The sequence below is a fragment of the Muntiacus reevesi genome, chromosome 2 (genome assembly GCF_963930625.1).
Source record: "Muntiacus reevesi chromosome 2, mMunRee1.1, whole genome shotgun sequence".
Classification (NCBI taxonomy): domain Eukaryota; kingdom Metazoa; phylum Chordata; class Mammalia; order Artiodactyla; family Cervidae; genus Muntiacus; species Muntiacus reevesi.
The window spans coordinates 123,673,261-123,687,020 of NC_089250.1; the positions used below are offsets into that span (position 1 = coordinate 123,673,261).

The 13,760-nt window shown below is 38.0% G+C and overlaps 1 non-coding gene across 1 annotated transcript; it reads right to left on the bottom strand.

Moving 5' to 3' along the window:
• Nucleotides 1-864: 864 nt before the first annotated feature.
• LOC136162311 (small nucleolar RNA SNORA26) lies at nt 865-987 on the bottom strand. Its single transcript, XR_010662114.1, has one exon. It is a non-coding gene; the product is annotated as a small nucleolar RNA SNORA26 (small nucleolar RNA).
• Nucleotides 988-13,760: the final 12,773 nt, after the last annotated feature.

The window sequence follows — 13,760 nt, forward strand, 5'->3', positions numbered from 1 at the left end:
GAAAATTCTCTCATGTGTCTGCTGTTCCTCCCTACAGTGAACATTGCTTATGTTTTGTTTTTAGAGTATACCAAGGGAGATGCAGCAGGAAATAAATCACAGCTGGCAGATCTCTTCCTTGCAGCTGTCTGCATAGTCAGTACTGATAACTGCAAAAATAGCTATGGTTCATGCTGACTTGTCCACACAGTGCTCACTGAAACAGTTCCTTTCCTTCCAGAGCTTCTCCACAGGAACTTCAGGCAAGGTCGTGGGCTGAATACACTGTGCCTTGTCCCCTCCAAAGTGCTTACGGACAGGCATTTCTTTACCACAGCAGCCTGGATATCGGACTCATTGAAATGGGGATGCTGAGGTCCTGATTCAGGCAAAATACCTAGATGTGTTTTGGAACAATAAGTAACCAGCAATAAGGCTGACAACTGTGAGACTGCTGCTGCTCAAACTTTATGTAGCAAACATATGAAATCATGCTTGATTCTGTGTTCAAAGTCGACTGTGGGATCTTATCCTTGTCTCTTTGTTTCTACTGTTTTAGTTTTGATGGTGGGTTCATTGTTTTTCCCCAGCTTTACTGAACTGTGATTGACAAATATCACTGTATGCATTTTGGTTATACAATGTGATTCTTTAAGGCTCTATAGGGTGATGATTTGATATATATATATACATGGATACATTGTGAAATGATTACCACTTCGAGTTAAGTAATACATCTATCACCTCACACAGTTACTTCTTTTTTTTTTTTTTTATTGCAGTAAGTTTATTTATTTATTTTCTGAAGGTCAAGTTTAAATTTAATGACTTTGGTATTAACTATACACATACTAGTAAGTGCTAAGACTTAAAATCTTCCGGTTCAGTTGTGACTCCAGACAGGATTCAGAGAGGAGTTCTAAAAATCTCTTCTCTGGGTTTTATGGAGACTTTCTTTACCCTCCTGCCTTAGCCTCTTAAGGCACTGCGTCAGCCTTAAAAGGGCACACAGTTACTTCTTTTCGTGTAATGGGGACACTTAAGACCTGCTTTCTTAGTAGATTTTAAGTATACAATGTTTCTTTGCTAACTATAATCACAGTGTTGTACATTAGATCCTTAGAACTTACTCATTTTATAACTGGAAGCTTGTACCTTGTTACCATCATCTCCCCTTCTCTGGGGAGAACCACCAGAGAAGTACGATCACCATCCTACTGTCCCCAGCCCTGGCAACCACTGGTGTACTCTGGTCCTATGAGCTTGACTTTTTAGATTCCACATACAAATGAGATCATATAGTATTAGAGTGGGCATCCTTGTCTTAAGTTTCTGATTGTAGAGAAAAAAACTTTTAGCTTGTCATCATTATGATGTTAGCTGTGTGCTTGTCAGATATGGACTTCATTTTGTTCAGGTACATTTTCTTCTATACTTAATTTGTTGAGAGTTTTTGTCATGAAAGGATGTTGAACTCTGTCAAATGTTTCTTCTGCATTTATAGAGATAATTATATGATTTTCATCCTTAATTCTATATCTGATGCATGTCACATTTATTGATTTGTGTTATAGTGAACCGCACTTGCACCATGGTGTATGATCCTCTTAATATGCTGTTGAATTCAGTTTTCTAGTACTTTGCATCTATGTACATTAGGGATATCATCTTCTAGTTTTCTTTCCTTGTTGTGTCCTTGCCTGATTTAGGTATCAGGGTAATGCTGGGCTTATAGAATGAGCTTGGAAGTATTGCTTCATTGTTAAAGGGAGGACTCAGTGAAATTGCAGAGGATAATAGGCATTTACAGGCTGCAGAATGAGCATGGGGTAAGCATTAGAACAGAACATCTCTTCTTTAAAGTCCATATAGTAAGGTCACATCACCAAAACCCTCTGAGCCTCAGTGAGCATGTCAGTGCAATTGAAACCAAAATACCTGCCTCATCTTGATATGAGAGACTAATGAAGATCATGATTGAGGACACACTCTCTGAAATAGAATAGTGAAACACAATGGAAAACCCACAAACAGACCCACACAAACATGCCCAACTAATTTCTGATCAATGTGAAAAGACAATTCAATGGAGAAAATAGCATCTTTTCAATAAATGAATAAATGGTGTTGGGACAGCCAGGGATTCATAGGCAAAAAAATAAATAAACAAAATTTACCTTGACCTAAACCTCATACCTTACACAGAGATTAACTCAAAATGCACCACACATTTATTTGTAAAACTTTTTTGATAATGCTTTGTTAGTAGTAGCCTCAAACTGGAAACAATCCAAAGATCTTGCCTTCACTGGGTGAATGATCATTGGGCTAGGTGAGGAATTCTTAGACTAGGCAGGATCTCTAAAAGGAGAAATTGATAAACTAGACATCATGAAAACTAAAATCTTTTGCTCTGTGACTCTTTGAAGAGGATGAAAAGACAAGCTGAAAACTGGGAGAAAGTATTTGCAAACTGCATATCGAACAAAAACTTCTATTTAGAGTATATACAGAATAAAGACTTGTGTTTAGAATATATAAAGAACCGCCGTTTCTATCACCAACTCCCGGAGTTTACTCAAATTCATGTCCGTTGAGTCAGTGATGCCATCCAGCCATCTCATCTTCTGTCACCCCCTTCTCCTCTTGCCCCCAATCCCTCCCAGCATCAGGGTCTTTTCCAATGAGTCAACTCTTCGCATGAGGCAGCCAAAGTATTGGAGTTTCAGCTTCAGCATCAGTCCTTCCAACAAACACCCAGGACTGACCTCCTTTAGGATGGACTGGTTGAATCTCCTTGCAGTCCAAGGGCCTCTCAAGAGTCTTTTCCAACACCACAGTTCAAATTAGGAATGTGTATATCAAAATCACAAGATATCACTATAAACCAAATAGTTTAAATGGGTAAAATAAAAAAGTACCAACACCAAGTGCTGACGAGGATATAGAAAAACCAGATCACTCCTACATTGTTGGTGGGGATATAAAATGATATAGTCACTCTAGAACCAGAAGTTTGTAACAAAAGTGAAAAACACACTTATCACATGGTCTAGCAATTTCTTTTTAGGCATTTATCCCAAAGAAATGGAAACATACAACTATCTGCCCCTGAATATTCTTAGAAACTTTGTTGTAACAGCCCACATTGGAAATAACCAAATGTCCTTCAGTGGATGATCAGTTAAACTGTGATTCATCCATGCCGTGGAATAAGAAACGATAAAAAAGAGCTATGATCCACACAATTGGATCTTTTTAAAAGAACAGAAAAGGTCATCATAGGTTACATACTGTATAGTCCTACTTAAAAAGCATTTTAAAAGTACTATATTATTTATTGAAATGCTATATTTAAAATTATAGTGATGGAAAACAGATTAGTGCTTGTCAGATGCTAAGTGGGGAGGGAAAAGAAGGTGTTGGTAAATAATATGCCTAACAATGCAGGAGATGCAAGAGATACAGTTTTGATCCTTGGGTTGGGAAGATTCCCTGGAGTAGGAAATGGCAACACACTCCAGTATCCTCTCTGGGAAAATTCCATGAACAGAGGAGCCTGGTATACTACAGTCCATGAGGTCACAAAGAGTCAGACATGACTGAGCAACTCACCATACATGCATGCATGCATGTACACACGCATGAGCTTGTAAAAGATAGTATCAAGAATCTTGTGATGGAACTGTTCTTTGTCTTGGTTGCAGCAGTGGTCATGTAAATCAACACACACAGCAAAACTGCCTAGAACTAATGCATACATACATAAACAAACAAGTACATATCAAGCTGGTGAAATACTTTTATGGTTGATAGGTTTTATTAATGCCAATTTCCTGATAGTTCTATTGTATGATAATTATGCAAGATAGTATCATAAGTGAGAAATTGGTAATACATAAGATCTCTATTATTTCTTACAACTGCATGTGAATCTACAATGATCTCAAAATAAAAAGCTTTTTAAAATGCAAAAAAAAATGTTGGAAGATAGAGTAAATTTCAAGATGTAGTAGAAAAAAGACAAAAAGGCAGATAATATGAGACAAAACATGTGAGACAGAGAAAACATCTGAATAACAGTCATATACAGAGAGAACTGAGGGAAAAGTTGGTGGCTAATGTTGCTTGAAGATTATACTCCAACAAAATGAGAAGCCAGAAACAAAGAAGCAAAAATAGAAATGGGATCTTCAGAACAGCCTGGAGACCCAGAGATGTAGTAAATAAAAGTCTTGGGATGACAGCCCTGCAGCTTACCAAGACAGCAGGCTTTGAGATTGTAGCAGCAAATCAGAAAACTCCAGAAAGGATCTCTCTGGAGAAAAAATAGAGTATTTCATGCCATAGACATTATAATTGAGGATTTGGATGAAATTGAAGTTATGTTGAAGGCATATTATTCTTCTTACAAAGGAAAAACAAGAAAGACAATTAGAAAATCCAAGAAAAACAGAGAGCTTGAAAACTGTGGCCCAAATGTGAAACAAAGTCAAACGTGCTGTATTTCAAGCAATTGATGCAGAATAAGAAAACCAAATATATTTTATCTCAGTGCTATGAAAATGTGCTGTCCAGGGACGGTATCATGAGACCATACAGAGATATAATTCTAGCAGATCACTTTACCATGAAATGAACAATATTTTTAGTAATAACAATGTAAATATCATTTCTTACCTTTTGAATTCAACCATAGACAAAGTATGGAAAATGTAATTATCATCATAAAACAAAAAAACAGAGACTATTAAAACCTTGACAACATAAAACTGACAGAAATTAGAAAGTAGAAATGAGAGAAAAGGAGACTAACATTTTTATCTTTTGTGAGGGGAAACAGAAAAAGCAATAGTAATGTACATGATGATAAATGAACAAATAACCTGCTATACCAACAAAGAGAGGTGATAGAGATGAATGTTTTCAAGTCTACAGTCTGCTGTCAGCTAGCTAAGTTCAAACCCGAGCTCTGGCAGTAACTGCTTTAGTACCTTGAGTAAATAAGTTAGACTCTTTGCACCTTTCCTTTCTCATCTGTAAAATATAGCTAGAAATGACATTAACCTCAAAGTCATTATGAAGATGGAATAAGTAAGTATTTAAAAGGCACTTAGAGAGTAGCTGGCAATGGTAAGGACTACAAAAATATTTGATAAATAAACAGTGAGGTTTGAAAACGGCTCATGTGAGCAAAGTGGAAGGGGTGTATGCAGAAAGCTGAGTCATCACATTCATTGTGAACACTAGCCCAGCACTGCAAAAGAAGGAATGGAAATATTTTCATGTTTTTAAATATATGAAGAGATAAACTAAAGCCAGAAAAGATGAAAGGAATAGCTTCAGGAACAAGGACTGGGCACAGAGAAGGATGAGGTGTGACAGTGTCTCTTTTTTATTTAAAACACACACATTGTCAAGCATAAGCAAAGGTTAAGGTCTGATAGATTCAACTGGTAAAGGGACACAATCATTGTCAGATAAAGACAGTTTATTGCCTACACTAATATCAGAAGGAAGGATAGGCAAAAGTACCAGTTCCCTGAGGCTCCTCCCGAGGGTGACACCCAAACAGAAGTGGACAGATCACTGCAACCTGCATGATAAGACTCCCTTTGCTGAGGAGCCAACTCTAGCTCAGGGGCTTTTTATTCTGCTGCTGTATCCTGGGTGGGGAGTCTGAAGCCTTCTTACTTCATCAGAACTTGGGAGGAGATGAGAAAATCGCATGACAGCTTCTCCAGGGAGGCAGGGAGAGAGGGAGGAGAGAGGAAGATGGCCTCCCAATGCTATTGCATTCTAGAACCATCACAGGCACTCAGCCAAGACCTGGATCAGTGTTTCAAGCCTTACCTGTGAGCATGACCTACGTGGATTCATGCAAGATGGCCATGGTAATGATATAAAACATGAGTACATGTATATGTAAATACACATATACATGAAACATTGTTATGACTGAAAATATTGTTCATTCAATGGTAAAGCAGTCTTCCATATGTGCACGTGTGTATGGTACACAGTAATGTCATATATAAAACACAGGGTATGGTATCATTCACCATACAGACCACTTGGCAGGGAGGCATTCATAGCTAGGCTGAGTCGCCCAGCAGGAACAAGGACAGGAGACTCTCATCAGGTGGGGAGAGTGACTGGGACTGATCAGTGTCTAAGAAAGAGAAACTGTTACAGCCTCACATCTTGACCGATTAGAAAACTGTCCTCAGACGTGAAACTTACTCAAAAGTTCAGAAAAAAGTAATGTGTGTACTTTCCTTGTGTGTGTGCTCAGTCATGCCTGACTCTTTTCAACTCTATGGACTGTAGCTCACCAGGCTCCTCTGCCCATGGAATTTTCCAGGCAAGAGCACTGGAGTGGGTTGCCATTTCCTACTCCAGGAGATCTTCCCCAACCAGGGACTGAAGCCATGTCTCTTGAGTCTCCTGTATTTAGGCAGGCAGATTCTTTACCACTTGTGTGCCCAGAAAGCCCATACAGCTGTAGGGCTGTATGGGAAATGAATAACAGAAATGACTACGCTAACCTGAAAATGAATAATTGAAAATGAATAATGGAAACGACTAAACTAATCTGGTTCACTTAAAAAAAAATGTACTTTCTCCCTTGAAAGGGTCATTGAAAATGATAACAGTGATGTCAGCGCAGTGAAAGAACCAGCAGGGGTTCGTTAGATAACTTAAGTCTTATTCCAAACCCTCAAAATAAAAATATTTCACATAGAACAGAAACTGGCAGCAGGACGACTCTTTAGGATAGGAGAGGAGAGATATCAAGCGAAAACTTTCTAAGCCTGAGTTTTTCCATCTCTAAAACTAGGATTAGAAATTGTGCCCTTTTTATGTCATAGACTGTTGTGGAGGAAAAATGAGAGGATAAGGTGAGTTAAGGCTAGCCTGCCTCGTACCATGTGTCCACATCCCTCCTCGGATAGGTCATTGTCTAGAGGTATGCACCAGTGAGAGGGGTTGCGTGGGTAATGGGATGTGCTACAAAATATTAAAAGATATCCAAAAGTTGAGTTCAAGAGTTTGTAAATTTTTCTTACTCTTGGGTAAGGTTTTTCAGTTCAGAGATTATGATCAGCCTTGTTTCTTTGTGAAGAGCTGTGCTGGAGTTACGGCTTTCACCCTAGTCAGTTGTGGAAACTTACACATGTATTTTACTGCCTTAAACCTTAAGTACCTCAGATGTAAAGTGTGGTTGATGACACAGTCCTTCCGAGTTAATGAGAATTAAGTGAGACAAAGCATTTAAACATTTGGCACCGTGCTTAGTACCTGGCAGACTTCCCCAGTGGCTTAGAAAGTAAAGAATCCGCCTGCATTGGAGGAGGCGCAAGATATGGGTTTGATCCTTGGGTCAGGAAGATCCCCTGGAGAAGGGAATGGCAACCCACTCCAGTGTTCTTGCCTGGAGAATCCCATGGACAGAAGAGTCTGGTGGGCTGCAGTCCATGGGGTCGCAAAGTGTCAAACACGACTGAGCAAATTTCACTTTCACTTTAGTATCTGGCTGATGATAAATGGAGCTGTTAGAATGACTATTCTTAGGATTAGAATGACCATTTTTATACACGATGGTCCCAGTAAAGATGGAAACTGGGATATGGAGTCTCTATGGGCTGAATTGAACAAACTCTCTTTTGACGCTATGAAGAATACACGTTCAGTATTTTCTCTTTATCATAGCATGCCTTCACTCATGAGCTTCATTAACCGTTCCTGTCAAGGTGAGGCAGGGGTGTGGCTCCAGTTTCCTTGATGCAGACACTGAACTTAAGTACATTTCAGTGATGTGCCCTGGGCTTAGGGTCAGTGAAGAAGGGGGAAGCCATTCCTCAGCCTTATTTTCATTCTGCAACACACGAAGACCTCTAAGACCTCTTGTCTTCTGATACTACTTCTCCACTGAAAACTTCTTTTTCTTGTGATGGCCTTATGTTTTTCTATGATAAAAGAAATTTGCTTTGAATTTTAAAAAGTTATCTTAGTTATCAGACCTCAATTATAACTTAGAGCCCAACTCTTCAAATGCCTTTATATATCAGGCTGAAAACAAGTTTCCCTAAGAATAGGAGACTTTCAAAGTCACAATGCTAGTAAATACTGATAGCAGAATCCAGATGGTTCATGTTGCATGGAAATACCTTTTAAACATACCGCGTGGCTTCTCAGATAGACCCATTGGTTTGTTTTAGTGTTTGTCTGTGTGATTGTGTTTTGCATACTAGTAAACATGTCACACAGATCCACCTGTCTCTCCCATCAGAGTGGATGGAAGTGAGAGTGAAATCACTCAGTCATGTCTGACTCCTTGCAAACCCATGGACTATACAATCCATGAAATTCTCCAGGCCAGAATACTAGAGTGAATAGCTGTTCCCTTCTCCATGGGATCTTCCCAACCCAGGGATTAAACCCAGGTCTCCCACATTGCAGGTGGATTCTTTAGCAACTGAGCCACCAGGCAAGCCCAAGAATACTGGAGTTTGTAGCCTATCTCTTCTCCAGGGGATCTTCCTGACCCAGGAATCAAACTGGGGTCTCAGAGTGGATAAGGGCTTCCTTATGATGCATATAGGGTATATCCAGTGTCCCTAGGGAGTTGATATTCACCATGCTGTGATATACTCTTGTGATAAAACACACTTTATAGCCAGAGTAGCTGCAGCCATTTAGAATTTCCAGCTCATTAAAAAGGTGCAGCAGGAATTTTCTGCAGTCTCCTGCCAAATTGGCACAGAACATATAGATGCCCCAGACCCTAGATGTTGCTCCTCAGGGGAGCTAAAGAGTATATTGTTGAAGTGAGAACTTTAGCCCAATCGTGTTAAACAAATAGTGGCAACACCAACCCATCAGTAGAGGTCATCAGGTTCATGAGAAATGAAATATTGTTCAATTCATCAATCTAAATAACCACGGCCATGGCTGGGCAGATTGTATAAACAATCTCTCTCAGACTGTATAAAACCTCTCTCCTCCAAGAAATATTCACCTGTTGTCTGCTGCCAAAACTAATAAACCACCTTCTTGGCTGAGTCATCTAAACATTTCCTTTGACAGCAGCAGTTTTCAACTCCAACTGCAAGGCCAAGTTGCATGACAAATATACCATTGACCCTGTGTTTGGATATGAGTACTGTTTTCTACCAACCCATTAAAAACATACCGTGCTCTTGTAGATGAAGTGCCTATAGTCCTTGGAAAACACATTGGCAAAAACAATGGATCTTTTCTCCATGACTCTGAAACATGAAGATAGATTTTATTAAAATGACTTAGATAGTGTCATAAAGCAATGAAATAAACCTTTCTTCTCTCCTCATGAACACCCCTTCCATATGTATGTACACACAGGCACAGGACGTCTCATCCTCAAATTCCTCGCAGGACATTTGGTCTTGTCCAAAATGTCCATAAGATATTTGGTCCATGCCCAAAGTTCCCTGATATTTGCAAGATCATTTTGTCCCATTCAAAATGCCCATAAGATGTTTGGTTCACACCATAGCCTTCTTGGTATTTACAGGACCATTTTGTCCCATCCAAATGTTCATAAGACATTCAGTTCATGCCAAAAAGTTCTTGATATTTACAAGACCATTTGGTCCTGTCCAAATGTCCTTGAAGACATTTGTCTATGCCAAAAGGTTCTTGAAATTTGACCAAATGTCTTATGGACGTATTTGTCAGCACCAAATGTCTGCTAATGCTTTAAACTGTACACTGGAGATGGGATTAAATTCCACAGGACCTGTCCCATGATGATTTTGAGGACTGCAAAATGTCCCCTTTCTCCTGTGACTCCTACAGTAAAATGATCTATAATTTATAGATTGTAAATTACCAGAAGTTTACATGGCATTTTTTTAGATTATCTGAGCAATGGCTCTATACAAGTTTGACAGATTTCTAAATCCATCTCTGTGGATGTGATATATCCACATTCAGCACAATTACATTTTCCATGTATCTGAACTGTGTAGAGAGTATCAAGTACAGAGTTAGCATGACTAGGACTCACTAGTAGAAAACATTTATTTCAGCTTCAAACATGTAAAGAGGCCAGGTTGTATCTTACCTTTGTTACATAAAACATATTTATAATATTTACAATATTTAAAGTAGAACTTTTTACAAAAAAATGTCTTTTAACAAAATCCCACATTCATTCATGATAAAAGCATTCTGCTAACAACAAACAATAGGAATTTGAATTTTTTAAAAATCAATACATTAGCACAAAAAATGTAGCACTAAGGTATAAATCTAAAAAAAATTTGAACAGGATCTATATGCATACAGAACACTAAAAAATAGTTTTAAAATGATCCAAAGAAGTGGAAAGCTCTTCCATGTTCATGGACTGAAAAATTCAATGTTGTCAATGTGTCATTCCTTTCCAGATTGATTTATAGATCGAGATTCAACACTGCACTGCTTAGTTGCACAGTTGTGTCTGACTCTCTGTGACCCCAGGGACTGTAGCCTGCCAGGCTCCTCTGTCCATGGGGATTCTCCAGGCAAGAATATTGGAGTGGGTTTCCATGTCCTTCCCCAGGGGATCTTCCCAACCCAGGGATTAAACCCAGGTCTCCCGCATTGCAGGTGGATTCTTTACCATCTGAGCCAAGGTCCAGATTCAACACAGCTCCAATCAAACTACAGCAAGCTATTTTGTAGACATTGATAAACTAATTCTAATATTTATGTGGTAAGAAAAAGGTGTGGGGTGGCTAAAACACTTTTAAAAGAATAATAAAGTGGAGAAACTAGTCAACTTGACTGCCTTGTAGCTTCAATAATCAGGACAATGACTTCGGCAGAGGAATAAATCAACAGAACAAAATACAGATAACCAGAAAAAGTCCTACATAAATATGCCCAATTGATTTTTTATAAAGAATAAAAAGGAATTCAATTCAACATTCAGGAGGATAACTTTTTCAATAGAGGGTGCTGAAACAACTGAACACTGACCTGAACCTCACATTTTTTACAAAAATTAGCTCAGAACAGATCATACACTTAAATGTTAAATGCGAAACTATGAAATTATTGGAGTTAAATATATGAGAAAATCTTTGGGATTTGGGGGTAGGGAGTTACTAGACTTGACATCAGAGGCACAATCCATGAAAGAAAAAATTGAAAATAGGACCTTATCAAAATTAAAAGCTTTTGCCCTGTTAAGATGAAAAGGCAAGCTGTAAAATGGGAGAAAATACTAACTACATATTTAATGGAATATTATTATCTAGAATATATAAGGAACTTTCAAATTAAACAGTTAAAAAATCAATGAATCTGATCAGAAAAATGGATTTCACTGAGTAATCTTATATATATGGAAAACAAGCACATGAAAAGAGGTTCAATATATGTGACCATAAGGGATATGCCAATTAAAACCCCAGTGAGATATCACCTATAGAATGGCTAAAATAAAAGTGATAACCATACCAAAAGCTGGCAAACTGCATCACTCTAACATTGCTGGTAGGGGTGTGAAAAGGTTTTGAAAAACAGTTTCTTAGAAAATTAAATGCAATCACCATATGACTCAACAGCAATTGTCTCTTGGGATTTTCTCCCAGGGAAATAAAAATTTATATTCTCATAAAAATAGCCTATAAGGATGTCCATAGCAGCTTCACTCACAGTAGCTCAAAACTGGAAATAACCCAGATGCCTTTCTGTGGGTGAGTGCTGAAAAACATTGGCACATCCATGCCACAGACTACTACTCAATAATGAGAAAGTACAAAGAGAATTGCAAAAGACCAAAAGCGTTTTTTTTTTGCAAACTTCCTTTTTAAAAAAAAAAAACACAAAAGATTTGTTTTAGATTACAAATGATTTGCTTTTGATTATAAACACTGTGTAAGATGATGCCTTCTCTTGCAAAACTAATAAACACAAGAACAAATTTTAAACATATGTGATTTGTCCAAAATATTTGAAAAAATAAGAACCTGATTCTTCACTTAGTATTTTCAAAAATTAGTATTCCCTAACCTTTCAAAAAAGAAGTTTGAACGTATGACTCAGTTGGAGAAAGAGAGAGTGAGACTATCTATATTTATCTATATCTATCTATATATCTGCTCTAAATAGCTTCAAATAAGCCTTCTCATGATACCTTTCCTTTCTGGATCACATATCTTCACAAAATAGCTACTTTTAAAAAATTATAATGAACTGTTTAACAGGGGAAAAGAAATATGTATTGAATACATATATGTCAACTTTACCATAAACAATTATGCCTATCAAATGACATTATTTTTTATAGCTTGACATATAAATGTTTTTTCTTTTTTTATCTTTATTTTTTTTTTCATTTATTTTTATTAGTTGGAGGCTAATTACTTTACAATATTGTAGTGGTTTTTGCCATACATTGACATGAATCAGCCATGGATTTACATGTGTTCCCCATCCCAATCCCCCCTCCCGCATAAATGTTTTTTTTAATGAATTTTTTTTGAAATATAGTTGCTTTACAGTGTTGTGTAGGTTTCTGTTGTACAGCAAAGTTAATCAGCTATACTTACACTTGTCAACATATCCCCTCTTTGTTTGATTTTCTTCCCATTTAGGTTACCACAGAGCATCAGGTGGAGTTCCCTGGGCGGCACAGTAGGTTCTTATTAGTCATCTATTTTATACATAGTAGTACATGGTAGTGTATATACATCAATCCTATTCTTTCAATTCATCCCTTCTCCCCTTTCCTCCTGTTGTGCATATGTCTATTCTTTACATCTGGGTCTCTATTTCTGCTTTGCAAATAAGATCATCTGCATCATATTTCTCGGAGAAGGCAATGGCACCCCACTCCAGTACTCTTGCCTGGAAAATCCCATGGACGGAGGAGCCTGGTAGGTTGCAGTCCATGGGGTCGCTAAGAGTCAGACACGACTGAGGGACTTCTCTTTCACTTTTCACTTTCACGCATTGGAGAAGGCAATGGCAACCCCCTCCAGTGTTCCTGCCTGGCAAATCCGAGGGATGGGGGAGCCTGGTGGGCTGCTGCCTATGGGGTCGCACAGTCAGACACTACTGAAATGACTTAGCAACAGCAACAACAGCAACAGCATCATATTTCTAGATTTCACATCTAAGCAACATTATATGATATTTGTTTTTTCTTTTCCTGGTTTACTTCACTCTCTCTGACAGTCTCTAGGTCTATCCACATCCCTGCAAATTACAGGATTTTGTTTCTTTTTGTGACTGAGTAGTAGTCAATTAACTTTAAAAAATTTACCCCACAAAGGGACAAACTTGAATTTCAGAAAAGAAAGTCGAATTTATCTAATGAAAAACTTGAACCAATAAAAATTAGCAAATAAACTCGCAGAGAAAATACACACAGGGCAGCAACACTGTGAACTGGAGGAAAAGCAGTGATCTGACACCACTCAGCACGGCTTGTCTGTTAAAGAAAAAAACCCAACCATGCACACACTTACACACACACACACACACACGCATGTACACAAGCTGTGGATATCTGCTACAACTTGGTTGAATCTACAGAAAATTATGCTGAATAGAAAAACCAACTCTGATGGTTACATACTATATGATTCTATTTATATAACATTTTGAAATGGCAAAATTATAGAAATGGAGAACCAATTGGTGATTGTCAGAAGTTAGGGACAGAAGGAGGAGTGCAGAAGGGAGACCAACATGCTTACAAAAATGACACAAGGCAGGTCCTTGTGGAGCTGCAATTATTTTAT